Source organism: Phyllobates terribilis, unplaced genomic scaffold (genome assembly GCF_046119375.1).
Source record: "Phyllobates terribilis strain yellow unplaced genomic scaffold, ASM4611937v1 Scaffold_1__5_contigs__length_1240528914, whole genome shotgun sequence".
In the NCBI taxonomy this organism is placed as follows: domain Eukaryota; kingdom Metazoa; phylum Chordata; class Amphibia; order Anura; family Dendrobatidae; genus Phyllobates; species Phyllobates terribilis.
Genome location: NW_027362761.1, coordinates 1,156,141,734 through 1,156,157,357, shown reverse-complemented (window position 1 = coordinate 1,156,157,357; position 15,624 = coordinate 1,156,141,734).

Genomic DNA, 15,624 nt, shown 5'->3' with positions numbered 1-15,624 from the left:
TTAGGTGCAGGGATCCTCAGGAGGTAGGGGTTACGCTGGCGGCCTGGACCTCTGTACCTTTAACAGTACCTCCAGGTTGAGGGATTAGTCAGGGCCCCAGCTTAGGGTCAGCTTAGGCTCCCTACCTCAAGTATACAGAGACAGCGTGACAATCTGACCCGTGGGAGCCACCTGCTCTCTTACAAGGTCGACCCAGAGTAGCACCTGGTCCCTCGGCTCGGTCCCTCCCTGGTCACGGAGTCGTTAGCCGCCGTACGACCAGGGTCGGTCTGAGTTGATACTTAGTCACGCCCCTCTGGGTCCCTCCTTGCACCACCGCACAGAGGTTCCACCACCCGGACCCGTAACAATTGCAATGTTGTGACAGCCAAAAACCCCTAATTCTGGTTTTTAGATTTCTTTTTCTTATTTTGTCGTTTACTGATCGGATTGATTTATTTTATATTTTAATAGATCGGACTGTTATTAAGGCAGCAATATCAAATATTTTAAATTGGTTTATTTTTAATGGGGCAAAAGCAGGTGATTTGAAATTTTTTTTTTTTTATTTTATTCATATTTTTAAAAACCTTTTTTTTTTCACTTTCTACTGTACTTGTCAGTCCTCTTAGGGGACTTGAAGCTGCGATTATCCGATCGCTTGTGATTAGTGATGAGCGTGCTCGCCACTGCTCGGTACTCGCCCGAGCATCACTGTGCTCGACAAGCTCGGCTCTCAGCGAGTATTTCCGGGTTGCTCGGACGGGAACTCGGGTCTCCTCCCTGCATGTTTGGCGCTCTTTAGAGAGCCAATGAACATGCAGGGATTGCCTGCCACGCACTGTAATGCCATAGCCATGTTGGTTGTGGCATTAAAGTGATTGGCTGGCCGCACAGCGTCATCAGGTCTATATCAGACCTGGCGTCGCTGTGCTCCTCACAATCTACCCCGGAAACAGGCAGAGTAGGGAGAGGTGCTGCTGAGCTAGGGAGAGATTTGCTTGTTTATAGTTAGAATTTCAACTTCTTTTTCATCAGATATTCCTTCAGCTATATCATTGCTGTTTTTCTCATTTTTTGTTTTCATTGAAATCATAGTCCCTTCATTTAGATCCTCAATGAATGTCACACTGTTACTCACCATAACTCTGTCTGTTTTGGGATTTAGGATTCCATATCCTTTGCAATTTTCACTATATCCAACAAATATTCCTTCCATGGACCTATTTTTGAAGTCTGGAACGTTTTTCTGTTGGAATGAATACAAAAACTTTACAACCAAAAACTCTTAAATAATTTAGACTTGGTTTCATACCTTGCCACAGTTCATATGTTTTTTTTTCAGTTTTCTAGAAAAAAGTCGGTTCTGTAGATATGTAGCTGTCATTGCTGCTTCACCCCTATATTTGTCTGATAGTTAGGAATCTGTCAGCATACACCTTATCATTTCAGTCAGAGTTCTGTTTTTCCTTTCTGCTACTCCATTTTGTTCAGGTGCGTATGGAACAGTCCTTTTGATGCTCTATATCATTTTTTCTTAAGTAGTTTTCTATTTGGTGTCCTGTGAATTCACCTCCATTATCACTTCTAATGACAATTGGCTTCATCTGAAACCTGTTATTCGACTTTGTCACGTAGTCTACTAGTTTATTGAAAACTTCGCTTTTGTTCTTGATCAAGTATGTGACTGTGTATCTTGAGTAGTCATCTATAAAATTCACCATATATCTATTGCCTCCTGATGTAGTCACTTTCATGGGTTCACATACGACAGTATGCACCAAATCGAGTGGTCTTGTGCTTTTCGTTTCACTTTCTTTAGGAATAGATATCCTTGTGGCTTTGGATTTTATACAACATTCACATCTTACGGTAATTGAGCAATCAGATATCAATAGATCCTTTGTCAATTCTTTCCTTTGTAGCTCCATTATACTTTCAGGATGTCTGTGTCCTAGACGCCTATGCCACATGTGAATACAATTCTTGTGATCATGTGTACACAACTTCATCTGTTTCTTTAATGTGTCTAGATGATATAATTGTTCATCTGCTTTGACATTGGTTATTACCTTGTTTCCTGCTAGGATTATACACTCATCATCTTTTAATTTTACAGTAAGTCCTTTAGCTGTTAGACGTTTTGCAGATAACAATCCCCCTTCTAATCCTGGAACATATAACACATCCTATACAAGTTTATTCTCTTTATGATGTAATATCTGTTGTTCTGCTTTCCATATAGTAATGTTTCCTTTTTTCTTACATCTGAAACATTCTCCTGTCTCTTTATTATATGGTCTTTTTGATTCTGCAGCTTTAAGAGCATTTCCATTATCTTTTTCAGTAGAAGAATCATTTGTTTGTTCTTTCCTTCTTTGATATTAATCTATGAGTCTGGTCTTCACAAACTCTAATGTAATGTCTGTTTCAGGTCTTGTCTCTAGTGCATTTATCAAAGCAGTATATGAATCCGGTAAACTGCGCAATAATAATGCTGCTACATGGCTTTCCTTAATATCTTCCCCAATTAATCTCAGCTGTGATATCACTTCCATAATAGAGAATATATGCTTCTGCATGTCATTGTCTGCACTTAGTCTCATACTGTAAAGCATTCTTAGCAGAAATAACTTGTGATTTAAGCTGGGTCTTTCATGTAGCTTTCTTAGTGCTTCCCACATTCCCTTTGCAGTATCCTCATTCCTTATGTGGATTAATTGAGCATCATCCACTAATAGGCTGATGGTAGCTCTTGCTTGTCTATTTTTCTTATCCCATGTCTGATTATCCTTATCAGGTCTATCTGTAGTGATTACTTCCCATAAATCATCTTTAGACAATAATATTTCTACTTTGAACTTCCATAACTGATAATTCTCATTATTCAGCTTAGCTACTGTGAGTTTTAGCTCTGTGCTACTTGTCATCTTTAACTTGCCTTACTTGTTTGGAGAGAATTGTACTGAAGAATTCTTCTGCATTCACCAGGGTCTTGCTGAGAGTTCCGGTGTCCTGGGTGTCTGGGGTCCTCGGTGCCTGGGCCCTTAACCTGTTGCACAGCTTTTGGATACCCACAGTTGCAGTAGAAACCTTCACAGAGCAGATTACATGGGATAACAAGCTTTTACTTCTCAGAACATGAGGTAAAGGAAAAAAAGCACAGTCACACAGTACTGCACCAGGAAGTAAAAACAAAACAAAGTACAAGGGAGACTTTTTTTCTTTTACAATACAGTAAACAAGGAAACTTTACACAACATCACCATCTACTGTCAGATCAGCATGAAGTCCTCCTTAACACAAACAAAGAAGTCCACAACTGTTGCATATACCAACACAAACCAGCAGAGGCAGGGGAACACTGTCAAAGTTCTGGGAGAATTTTCTCAGCCCCTGCCATCGCACAAGACCCGAGGTGCGGGGTACTCTCACAAGCAGTGCAAAGTTTGGGAAGATGCTGAGGGAGTACCTTGCCGACTGTACCAACGTCCTCCTTGATTCCTCTGTGCCTCATAATTATTGTGTATCCAAGCTGGATACGTGGAATGAACTGGCTCGCTATGCCTTGGAGGTACTGGCCTGCAGTGCCGCCAGCGTTTTATCAGAGCGGGTTTTTAGTGCCGCTGGTGGAATTATAACTGATAAGCGCATCCACCTGTCAACTGAAAATGCTTACAGGCTGACTCTTATAAAAATGAACAAGGGCTGGATTGGGCCAGAGTTCTCAACACCACTGAATGATAGCAGCGTAACATAAACTCAAATCCAGTGTCTTTTTTTGGGAGATGTATTCTCATGCACCTCTTCACTCCCACACATGGGCATACGCTTCCTGATTTTGTCTATTTGCTCCTGTCCTCCTCCTTCTCCTCATCCTCCACCACCATATCACCAGGGTGACCGTGGTCCGTGATGCAACACCCACATATTTTTTTTAAAGGGTGTTTATTAGTGTTGAGCGAATATGCTCGACACTGCTCGGTACTCGCCCGAGCATCACGCTACTCGGGATGTTCGGTGAGCACCGAGCATTTCCGGGTTACTCGGGCGGGAGCTCGCGTCTCCGCCCTGCATGTTTGGCGCTCTTTACAGAGCCAATGAACATGCAGGGATTGCCAGCCAGTCACTGTAATGCCGCAGCCATGTTGTTTGTGGGCATTACAGTGATTGGCTGGCCGCACAGCGTCACCTCGAGTATTTAAAACCGGGCGCTGCCATCTTGGACACAGTCGCTCCGGATCAGACAGTGTAGGGACAGCGCTGCTGATTTAGGGAGAGATATATCCTGCAAAATAGTTAGTGTAGGGTCTGTAAAGGCTGCCAGATCAAACAAACAGTCCTTCTCAGGACTAATATCCATCCCAGGTATATCAGGCAGGCAGGCAGGCTGTATAGGAGACGCAGTGGTTATACCAGCAAACGCTGCATTACAGTCCTGTGTGCTGCTCCTGTTGCTGAAATTGCTGGACTTAGCTCCAGGTCCCGGGGGCCAGGAAAAATCCTTTTTTTTTTATCTAAATCCTCTTTTTTTTTCCTCCTTCACAATGTACAAATACCCATCTTATTAACCTTTTGGTGCCCCCCCCCAAAAAAAAAAAGTGTGCCTCTGATTTTTCAGACACAAATAAATCTGTTGAAAATAGTCTGGTGTAGGCCAGAGAAATAGAAGTGTGGTTTTGCAGTTCTATGGGCCATTTGTATCTAAAAAAAACAGTTTGAGTGTGTCGCTCACTGTTCAGCCGCAAATATATATATATTTTAAAAAGCCTGGTATACACCAGTAAATTATTACTGTGGTTTTGATGTTCCACGGTAAAACATCTCTATTATCCTGTTTTTGGCATTTTTTGCTGTATAAAAATAATAAGTGTCTCCCTGATTTTTCAGACACAAATATATCTGTTGAAAATAGTCTGGTGTAGGCCAGAGAGACAGAAGTGTGCTTTTGCTGTTCCACGGTAAAAAATCTCTATTATCCTGCTTTTTGCATTTTTTGCTGTAAAAAAAAAAAAAAATAGTGTCTCCCTGATTTTTCAGACACAAATATATCTGTTGAAAATAGTCTGGTGTAGGCCCGAGAAATACAAGTGTGGTTTTGCAGTTCCACGGTACAAACCTCTGTATTATCCACTTTTGGGCCATTTGTATCTAAAAAAAACAGTTTGAGTGTGTCGCTCACTGTTCAGCCGCAAATATATATATATTTTAAAAAGCCTGGTATACACCAGTAAATTATAACTGTGGTTTTGCTGTTCCACGGTAAAAAATCTCTATTATTCAGGTTTCGGTAGTTTTTTCCGTAAAGAAAAACAGTAGTGTCTCCTGACTGTTGTGACACAAAAATATATCTGTTGAAAATAGTCTTGTGTAGGCCCGACATCCCAGTGTGGTTTTGCAGTTCCACGGGTCAAATCGCTGTACTATCCAGTTTTGGGCCTTTGGTATCTAAAAAAAACCCAGTTTGAGTGTGTCGCTCACTGTTCAGCCGCAAATATCTCTATTTAAAAAAGTGTGGTATACCCCAGTAAACAATAACTGTGGTTTTCCTCTTCCACGGTTCTAACCTACTCTTTATTACCCTTTTTCCATTGATAGTGCAAGTGTAAGCTATTTTACTTCATTTACAAAGGCGCGTGGCAAGGGACGTGGAAGTGGACGTTCTGGTGATGGTTTGTGGAGAGGACGGGGCCGTGGCCAAGGTGAAAATGTGCCACAACCAACAGCCACATCTTCTCGCTCCCACTTTTTGACCGAATTACTAGGGAAGCACAGAACAACACCAGTATTGAGAACTGATCAGTGTGAACAAGTTATTAATTGGATAGCAGACAATACTTCCAGTTACCTGGGCACCACCACCCACGGTCTGTCTTCCACACGGTCAACTCTTAGTAGCCGTGAGTCTCGACCGCATACTCCTCCTCACCCTGATGCTCCTTCCTCCCACCATGCCGAGTGTCGTCAGACAGCAAGTGATCCCACACTTGGACACTCTGAAGAGCTGTTCACTGGTCCATTTCCATATTTGGGCCCCTCGCCTGATACGCTTGAAGTGGTGGAAGAGGAGATCCCATATTGCGATGCCCAAATATTTGAACAGCCACGGCCACAGGAAGTCGACGTTGGCAATCTGTCACAAGAGGTGGACGATGACGAGACACAATTGCCAGGAAGTGAGGAGGAGGATCGTGGTGCGCAAGTGGAAGAGGAGGAGGTGGTGGATGATCTAGTAACTGACCCAACGTGGAAGGAGGACATGCAGAGTGAGGCCAGCAGCACACAGGGAGAGGGAGGCAGAGTACCCCAACAGGCAGGAAGAAGCAGTGTGGTGGCCGCAGACAGAAGGCAGCCAACCATTCCCCGTAACACCAACACGAGGGACGTTGCCAGTACAAGCGGTAGGTCTTCCAGAGTCTGGAATTTTTTTAAAGACTCTGCTGATAACCCCAAAAAGGCCATATGTTCCACCTGCCATGCCAGCATCAGCAGGGGTGACAAAACTACCAGCCTGACCACCACCAGCATGATCAGGCACATGACAGCAAAGCACCCGACTTTGTGGGGCGAAACCCAGGGTCCACGACCAGTGTCAGCGGGTGTCACCACTGCTTCTTCCACTGTTGTGCGTGCAATAGAACCCCCTGTTGTGTGTGCAAGGCAATCCCCTGTCCATACTGCATGTAAAGATGCCCCCTCCTCTCAGTCTTCACTTGTTATGGCAGTTTCTCAAGAAACAGCATCAACGTCCACGTCCCACCGCAGCGTTCAATTGTCCATATCCCAGACCTTTGAACGAAAGCGGAAATTCGCAGCTAACGCCCCACAGGCCACAGTCCTAAATTCGCACATTTCACGACTGCTTGCATTGGAAATGCTGCCTTTTAGGCTGGTGGAGACGGAATCCTTCCGCAATCTTATGGCGGTGGCCGTCCCTCGGTACTCGGTCCCCAGCCGACACTATTTTGCCCGGTGTGCCATCCCCGCACTACACAAGCAGGTGTCCCAAAGTATCTGCCGTGCCCTCAACAACGCAGTTACTGGGAGAGTCCACCTGACAACGGACACGTGGACAAGTGCTTGTGGCCAGGGACGGTACATCTCTCTGACGGCACACTGGGTAAACATAGTGGAAGCCGGGACCCAGTCGGACCTTGGGACGGAACACATCCTCCCCACACCGAGGATTGCGGGCCCTATGTCAGTCAGAGTTGCCCCCACAGTGTACAGCTCCTGCGCATCCTCCTCCTCCTCCTCATGTTCAGCCTCCATCTCAGATATCACCGCATCAGTTACAAGCTGGAAGCATTGCAGTACTGCCTCCGCCAAGCGGCAACAGGCTGTGCTGAAACTCATAAGCTTAGGTGATAAACTTCACACTGCTTGTGAGTTGTGGACAGCTGTGAAAGAGCAGGCAGATCTGTGGCTGAGATCGCTGAACCTACATCCCGGCATGGTCGTGTGTGACAATGGCCGTAACCTGGTGGCGGCTCTCAGGCGAGGTGAGATCACACACGTACCATGCCTGGCTCATGTGCTTAACCTCGTGGTTCAGCGGTTTCTTAAATCGTACCCCGAGTTGCCAGATCTGCTCGTGAAAGTATGCCGCCTGTCAGCTCATTTTCGCAAGTCGGCTACAGCTTCCGCCACCCTTGCTGTGTTGCAGCAGCGTTTGCAGCTTCCGGCACACCGACTGGTGTGTGATGTCCCCACACGTTGGAACTCTACCCTCCACATGTTGCAAAGGATTTGTGAGCAGAAGAGAGCAGTTGTGGAGTACCAGCTGCAACAAGGCCGTCGATATTCAGGTCAGACTCCACACATAAGACCTCAGGAGTGGACCTGGATGTCTGACATATGTACCATCCTGACAAACTTTGAGGAGGCCACCAAGATGGTGAGTGGCGATGACGCCATCATTAGTGTCAGCAACCCACTTGTCTGTCTTTTGCAACGCTCTCTGCAGAGAATTAAAGAGGAAGCATTGCAGCCAGAGTATGATGAGATGGATCAAGAAGCCGTAGCGGGCGATTACACACAGTCCAGCCTCATCTCATCCCAACGTGCATTGGGGGACAATGAGGGAGAGGAGGAGGAGAAGGAGAAGGATGAAGAACAGGAGCTGTTATCATGCGTTGTAGACGTTAGTACCTGTACAAGTGTCATACCATCGGTTCAGCGTGGGTGGCCTGAGGACAGGGGGGAGGAGAAAGAGGAGGAGGAGGAGGAGGAGGAGAGCATGGTCAATCGTCTTCTTGGTGAGGACATGGAAATCTTGCCCGTTACCAGTCTGGCACGCATGGCTGACTTTATGTTACGCTGCCTTAACCGTGACCCTCGCGTTGTCAAAATGTTGGGTGACAGTCATTACTGGTTGGTGACACTTGTAGACCCCCGCTACAAGGAGAACTTTCACTCTCTTATTCCTGAGGTGGAGAGGTCTACAAAAATGGGGCAATACCAGAAGGCCCTTGCTGCAGAACTCTTAAAAAAATTCCCATCTGAACACGCTAGCGGCAGAGGTCACAGTTCGTTGCCCAACCAAGGCGTACAGGCGAGAGAGATGCAACTCCAATCCAGCAGAGGCAGGGGAACACTGTCAATGTTCTGGGACAGTTTTCTGACACCCGCCCAGCTTACAGGCCCTGAGGCACGGGGTACTCTCACAAGGAGTGGAAAGTTTCAAAAGATGGCGAGGGAGTACCTTGCCGATCATACCAGCGTCCTCCGTGATTCCTCTGTGCCTTTTAATTATTGGGTATCCAAGCTGGACACTTGGAATGAACTCGCTCTGTACGCCTTGGAGGTCCTGGCCTGCCCTGCCGCTAGCGTGTTATTGGAGCATGTTTTTAGTGCCGCTGGGGGAATTATAACTGATAAGCGAACTCGCCTGTCAACTGACAATGCTGACAAGCTGACCCTTATCAAAATGAACAAGGGCTGGATTGGGCCAGACTTCTCATCACCACCAAATGACAGCAGAGTAACATAAAGTCAAATCCACTGTGTTATTTCGGGAGGTGTATTCACATGCACCGCTTCACACCCACACATGGGTATATGCTTCCTCGTTTCGGCTGTTTAATCTTCTTCTCCTTATCCTCAGCCTCCACCACCACTATACCACCAGGGTGCCAGCATTGCAAGTTCCTCCGTCCTAATTTTTGGCAGCTTTTGCTGGGAAAGCATAAGCAAATACCATGGGATACCCACTCCCCAATAATGGGACTTATGTTTGTAATATGCTGTACTGCATGGCTCTTGTAAGGGGCATTGCAAGTTGCTCCGTCCTAATTTTGGCAGCTTTTGCTGGGAAAGCATAAGCAAATACTATGGGAGACCCACTCCCCAATAATGGGACTTATGTTTGTAATATGCTGTACTGCATGGCTCTTGTAAGGGGCATTGCAAGTTGCTCCATCCTAATTTTTGGCAGCTTTTGCTGGGAAAGCATAAGCAAATACTATGGGAGACCCACTCCCCAATAATGGGACTTATGTTTGTAATATGCTGTACTGCATGGCTCTTGTAAGGGGCATTGCAAGTTGCTCCGTCCTAATTTTTGGCAGCTTTTGCTGGGAAAGCATAAGCAAATACTATGGGAGACCCACTCCCCAATAATGGGACTTATGTTTGTAATATGCTGTACTGCATGGCTCTTGTAAGGGGCATTGCAAGTTGCTCCGTCCTAATTTTTGGCAGCTTTTGCTTGCAAGGCATAAGCAAATACTATGGGACACCCACTCCCCAATAATGGGACTTATGTTTGTAATATGCTGTACTGCATGTGACGCGCCCCCTGGGCCGTGTGTACACGTGTGTGGGATACCCGGTGCCGGGTCTCTGGGGTCTGTAGTCTCCGTGGCGGTGACCCGGTCCCGTGGCTCAGGCTGGTCAAACCAGTGGCAATCTTTCTTAGGTTTTGAGGTTAATTGTCCGACTGCACCACCCGTGGATTGCGGTCAGGGAGTACCACCGCTGCGAGGCAGACCGCTGAGGCTGGTGTTGTTTGCGCAGCATAAAATGGGATAACTCCCCTCGGGAGGAGTATAGCCTCAGGGCAGTGAGTGTGGATGATGGGGGTGATGGTGCACGAGCGCAGCAGGAATGACTCAGAGTCTTTGCAGTGCAGTTCAGGGTCTTTACTGATGATTATAAGGTAGACCCTCCCGGGAGTACTGGCTAGCATAAGAGGCCTGGTCAGTCTGTGAGAAAGCAGGAGTTCCCCTGGCCAGGTGGAGTTGTAGGCCTCCCCGTCTGTCTGCACTCTTCCTGGCTACCTTGCTGTAAGCGGGTAGAAGTAGCCCACGTCCCTGAGTGTACCGTGTAGTGCTCACCCGTATGGCTGGTGACTTGGGGCCTTCTATTAGCCTCCGCTCCACGACGGCGGTGCTGGTCCCTTGCTTGTGACTGAGCCTCCGGGCTTCTATGGCCAGAGAACCTGAAATCCCCTGCCGGCTGGTTTCTGCTGCTGGATATATAAGTCCTCACAGCTTCGGACTCCTGTGTCCGGTTCCTATTGTCTTCTGCCAGGGCGAGCTCTGCTCAGCTTCCAGCCCCTCGTCTTTAGCTCCTAGCTCCTACAGAGCTCCTTGCTGTTACTTTCCCTTGCTCTCACTCTGACTCTGACTGTTCTCTGTTCTCTGACTCACTCAACCCCACCCCAGATCCAGTTTATAAGGGCAGAATTCTCCCCTCCCAGGACTGGGGCAGGAGGATGTTGCATGTTTAAGGGATCCTGACCAGGAAACCTCCCACTTGCTCTCCGACGTAATCTCTATTACTGTGGTGACCAGACCCCTGGTGTGCCACACATGGCTCTTGTAAGGGGCATTGCAGTACCTCATAATTTTTGGAAAGCATTCCATTCACTGCTTAGGCCAACAGTGCACAGGAGACCCAGTTGCTATAAATGGAAAAAAAGGTTTAGTTAACGCCCTCTGACCTCCATGTCATTTCCAAGGGGCATTGGAGTGCCTCGAAATTTTTGGTAGGCATTGCACTCACTGTATGCCCTATAACTGTGTAGCCGAACCGCTCCTTTTGTTACAGAAACATATCCTACAAGACATATCTGGTTGACTGGCCTGATATTGATGTGAATGGTCCCTGTTCCTCCTGCTCTTTCTCCTTTGCCACTACCTCATCCATCATTTATCACCTGAAGCTTTGTTTTAACGGGAGTCATAGAACTTGGATAGTAGCAGGAAAACATCCAGCAATCCTCGCAGGAGGTAGGATATGCGCCAAAACGCTGACCTCCTCAGGCCTAGCCGCTACTACATACATGCGCTTGCATTACAACAAAACAAAGCAGATGCTAACTTCTATCATCCTCATCATGCTCCTCACCTTGGCACTCTCAACTCCCCTGATGGAGAAGCCAGGGCCCACCGGAGGAGTCTGATAGTCCGGTGGGCTCGGCCAATGCTGCCCTTAAGCAGGCCAGGCTAAGAAAAGTGTGGGAAAGGTTACCGGTACAAATAGGGGTGGCTGGGGACCGAGTATGGACACCCGGCCACCCCCTGGAGGCTGGGGAGCAAGCGGGGACACCCGGCCACCAGGCGGCTGGGCACTGAGTATGGATACCAGGCCGCCGACACAGCCATGGCGTGGTGGCCAGATTCCGCCTCCACATGTCTAAAAGGCCCAATTTAAAGTGCAAGCAAGCAAGCAGTATGGTATTGCAGCCTGGGGGTGGGTGGGTGGCAGGCTGCATACTTGCGCTTGCATTGCAAGGAATGGGAGAGGTACAATTGAACACTGCCCTGGGACAAGGACTTGAATGGGGATAGTTGCAAGTCTGCAACGACAGGTGCAAGGTGGGAGGCATCTTCGCATGTACCATGAACAGGGGTTTGGCATGCACACACTACAGCGGAATAGGCTCTCCTTCCCACTAAATGCACTGGGGAGGGCACAGGTAATGTTTTGGTATACGCGCTTAATCTTATGTATAAGGCACACCAGGACAAATAGGGGCGGCTGGGGACTGAGTATGGATACCTCGCTGCCGAAGCAGCCATGAGGTAGTGGCCAGCTTCGGCCTCCTCTAAACTAAAAGGCCCCATTTCAAGTGCAAGCTAGCAGTATGAATTGCAGTCTGGGGGTGGGTGGGTGGCAGGCTGCACACTTACACTTGCATTAAAAGAAAACATAGCAGATGCTAACTTCTGTCATCATCATCATGCTCCTCACCTTGGCACTCTCAACTCCACCGATGGAGAAGTCAGGGCCCACCGGAGGAGTCTGGTTCTCTGGTGGGCTCGTCCAATGCTGCCTAAAGCAGGCCGGGCTAAGAAAAGTGTGTGGGGGCGGCTGGGGACCGTTTATGGACACCCGACTGCCCCCAGGCAGCTGGGGACCGTGTGGACACTCGGCCGCGGGGCGGCTGGGGACTGAGTATGGACACCCGGCCGCCGGGCGGCTGGGGACTGAGTATGGATTCCAGGCCGCCAACGCAGCCATGATGTGGTGGCCAGATTCTGCCTCCACATGCCTAAAAGGCACAATTTCAAGTTCAAGCAAGCAAGCAGTATGGTATTGCAGCCTGGGGGTGGGTGGGTGGCAGGCTGCATACTTGCGCTTGTATTGCAAGGACTGGGGGAGGTACAATTGAACACTGCCCTGGGACTAGAACTTGCATGGGGATAGTTGCAAGTCTGCATCTTCTGATGCGGCAAGGATCACTTATGATGGGCACACTTTTAGACAGTGACCTGGGAGTCAGAGATGCTTCCAGGGGTCTTCCCCATGCTGTTCCCATGTCTTTTCAGCACTTTATGCATGTGTCACACAGCACATGGCCAGATAAGGTTGTAAAATGTTAAAATGACATTTCCCGGTGAATGCATTTGTCATAGTTGAAAGCAATAAAAAAGTGCAAAAACGCATAAAAAATGCTACTTGTGAACATAGCCGAAGGTGTGGAGGAGTATTTTTGTTTTTGGTCATTTATTTTAACTTATACACAAGTCTTTTCCCTGGAAAGGATGTTCCTTAACATATTTCACAGGAAAAAAGTTTCACTTTCGTTTTATTGTGAGCCTGTAAAAGTGGCTTAATACCTCTGACCACGTTGTTGACAGCAGGGACCTGGGGGTCAGAAATGCTTCCTGGGGCGATCCCCATGCTGTCCCCATGTCATTTGAGCACTGTCACTATCGTTTTGGGCACTTGTTAGGCTTTTAAAAGACTGCCGGGGGTGCCACCGCAAAAATGCTCAAGTCTCCCATAGACTAACATTGGGCTCGTTGCTCGGGTCGAGCACCGAGTATCACGGCGAGCTCGGCCCGAGCTTCGAGCACCCGAGCATTTTAGTGCTCGCTCAACACTAGTGTTTATGATGCCTGTAAAAATAATTTTTATACAGTATGTTCATGTATACCCCCCAGGGGTAAAAGTTTGTCAGCCCATACACTTAGTGCATGGGCATTACAAGTATAGGAGACCCGCTCCTTTCTAATGGGAACATTTTTTTATGAGGCCCTCCTCCACGTCTCTTCCAAGGGGCATTGGAGTGCCTCCAAATTTTTGGCAACCCTTGCATTCACTACATAGGCAAACACAATGGGAGACCTACTTCCTAATAATGGGAACATTGTTTTCAGGAGGCCCTCTGACCTCCACGTCTCTTCCAAGGGGCATTGGAGTGCCTCCACATTTTTGGCAACCCTTGCATTCACTGCATAGGCAAACACAATGGGAGACCTACTTCCTAATAATGGGAACATTGTTTTCAGGAGGCCCTTCTCTAAGTCTCTTCAAAGGGGTATTGGGGTGCATTCAAATTTTCAAAGTGGTATTGGGGTGCGTCCAAATTTTGGCCAGCCCTGCCACTCACTGCATATGCAATAATCGTATAGGAGACCCACTCTTTAGTAATGGGAAAAATAAAACATAGCTGGCTGATGGCTCTCTAAGAATAGTGAGGGCCAACTGCTGGCCCTTTAAGAATAGTAAGGGTCGCCTGATGGCCCTATAAAAATAGGCTTTGTGACTTTCAGAGTCCCTCCTTCAAAAATTAAATACAATGTGTCTGATGATATCTCACACACCACATGGCCAGATAAGTTTGTAAAATGTTAAAATTACATTTCCTGGTGAATGCTTTTGTCACGGTTGAACATAGCCCAAGGTGTGGAGGAGCATTCTTGTTTTTGGTTATTTATTTTGCTTTATATACAAGTCATTACCCTAGAAAGGATGTTCCTTAACATATTTCCCAGGAAAATGCATTTTGGTTTCCTTTTTATATGTTTTATTGTGAATCCATAAAAGTGGCGTAATACCTCTGACAACGTTGTTGACAGAAGTGACTTGGGAGTCAGAAATGCTTACAGGGGTCTTCCCCATGCTGTCCCCATGTTATTTGAGAACTGTTCCTATCGATTTGGGCAACTTTTAGTCCCTCTGCAGACCGCCGGGGGGAGCCGCCTGAAAAATGCTTGAGTTTCCCATAGACTTACATTGGGCATGTTGCTCGGGTTGAGCACCAGAGTATTCCAATTTGCTTGACCCGAGCGACGAGTACCCAAGCATTTTAGTGCTCGCTCATCACTACTTCTTAGCACTGCAGAATAAAGCCAGATGAACTGAACGTGGAAAATATTGGCCTCCTTTTCCATTCTGTTGCAGTGTGTCAGTCAAGCTATTCACATTAGTTGTCTTTGAAGAGTAGTATTAGTAAATTACAGGCCTACTATTTAAAACCGTGGTTCTCTGTCAGACATATCACCTATAAGACTGTTCCAAAATCAGCCATTTCTTCCATTTCCATACTGTTGCAGTGTGTCGGTCAAGCTATTCACACTAGGTCACTGTGTAGAATAATAGTAGTAAATTACAGGCCTGCTATTTAAAACCGTGGTTCTCTGTCTGACATAACACCTATAACAGTGTTCCATCAGCCATTTCTTCCATTTTCATTTCGTTGCAGTGTGTCTGTCAAACTATTCACAATAGGTGTCTGTGAAGAATAGTATTAGTAAATTGCAGGCCTGCTTTTAAAACCGTGGTTCTCTGTCAGACGTATCACATATAACTGCGTTCCAAAATCAGCCATTTCTTGTGAACGTGGAAAATATTGTCCTCCATTTAAAAGGAGCAAGGTGCGTGGCATGGGACAGGGAAGTGGACGTGATGGTCATGATGCATGCAGAGGTCGAGGCCGTGGACGTGGCCGTGGGCAATCTAAAATTGTGCCACAAAAAACACCCACATCTTGTCGCTCCACCTTGCTGTCCCAATTACTAGGGGACCGCAGTACACCACTATTGAACCCAGAGCAGTGTCAAACGGTTATTGGTTGGATAGCAGATAATATTTCCAGTCACTTTGCCGCCACCACCGCCACTCTATCTTCCACACGGTCAAGTCTCAGTAGCCATGAGTCTGGACAGCATATTCCTCACACTGATCCTCCTTCCTCCCACCATGACGAGTGCCCGGAGACAACTGATCCCACACTTGGACACTCAGAAGAGCTGTTCACTTTTCCATTTGTAGATTCGGGCCTCTCGCCCAGCCAGCTTCAAGCGAGTCAAGAGGAGAACACGTGTAGCGATGCCCAAATATTGGAGCAGCCACGGTCACATGAAAGCAATGGTGGGAAAGTGCAATTACTGTCGCAAGAGGTGGATGATG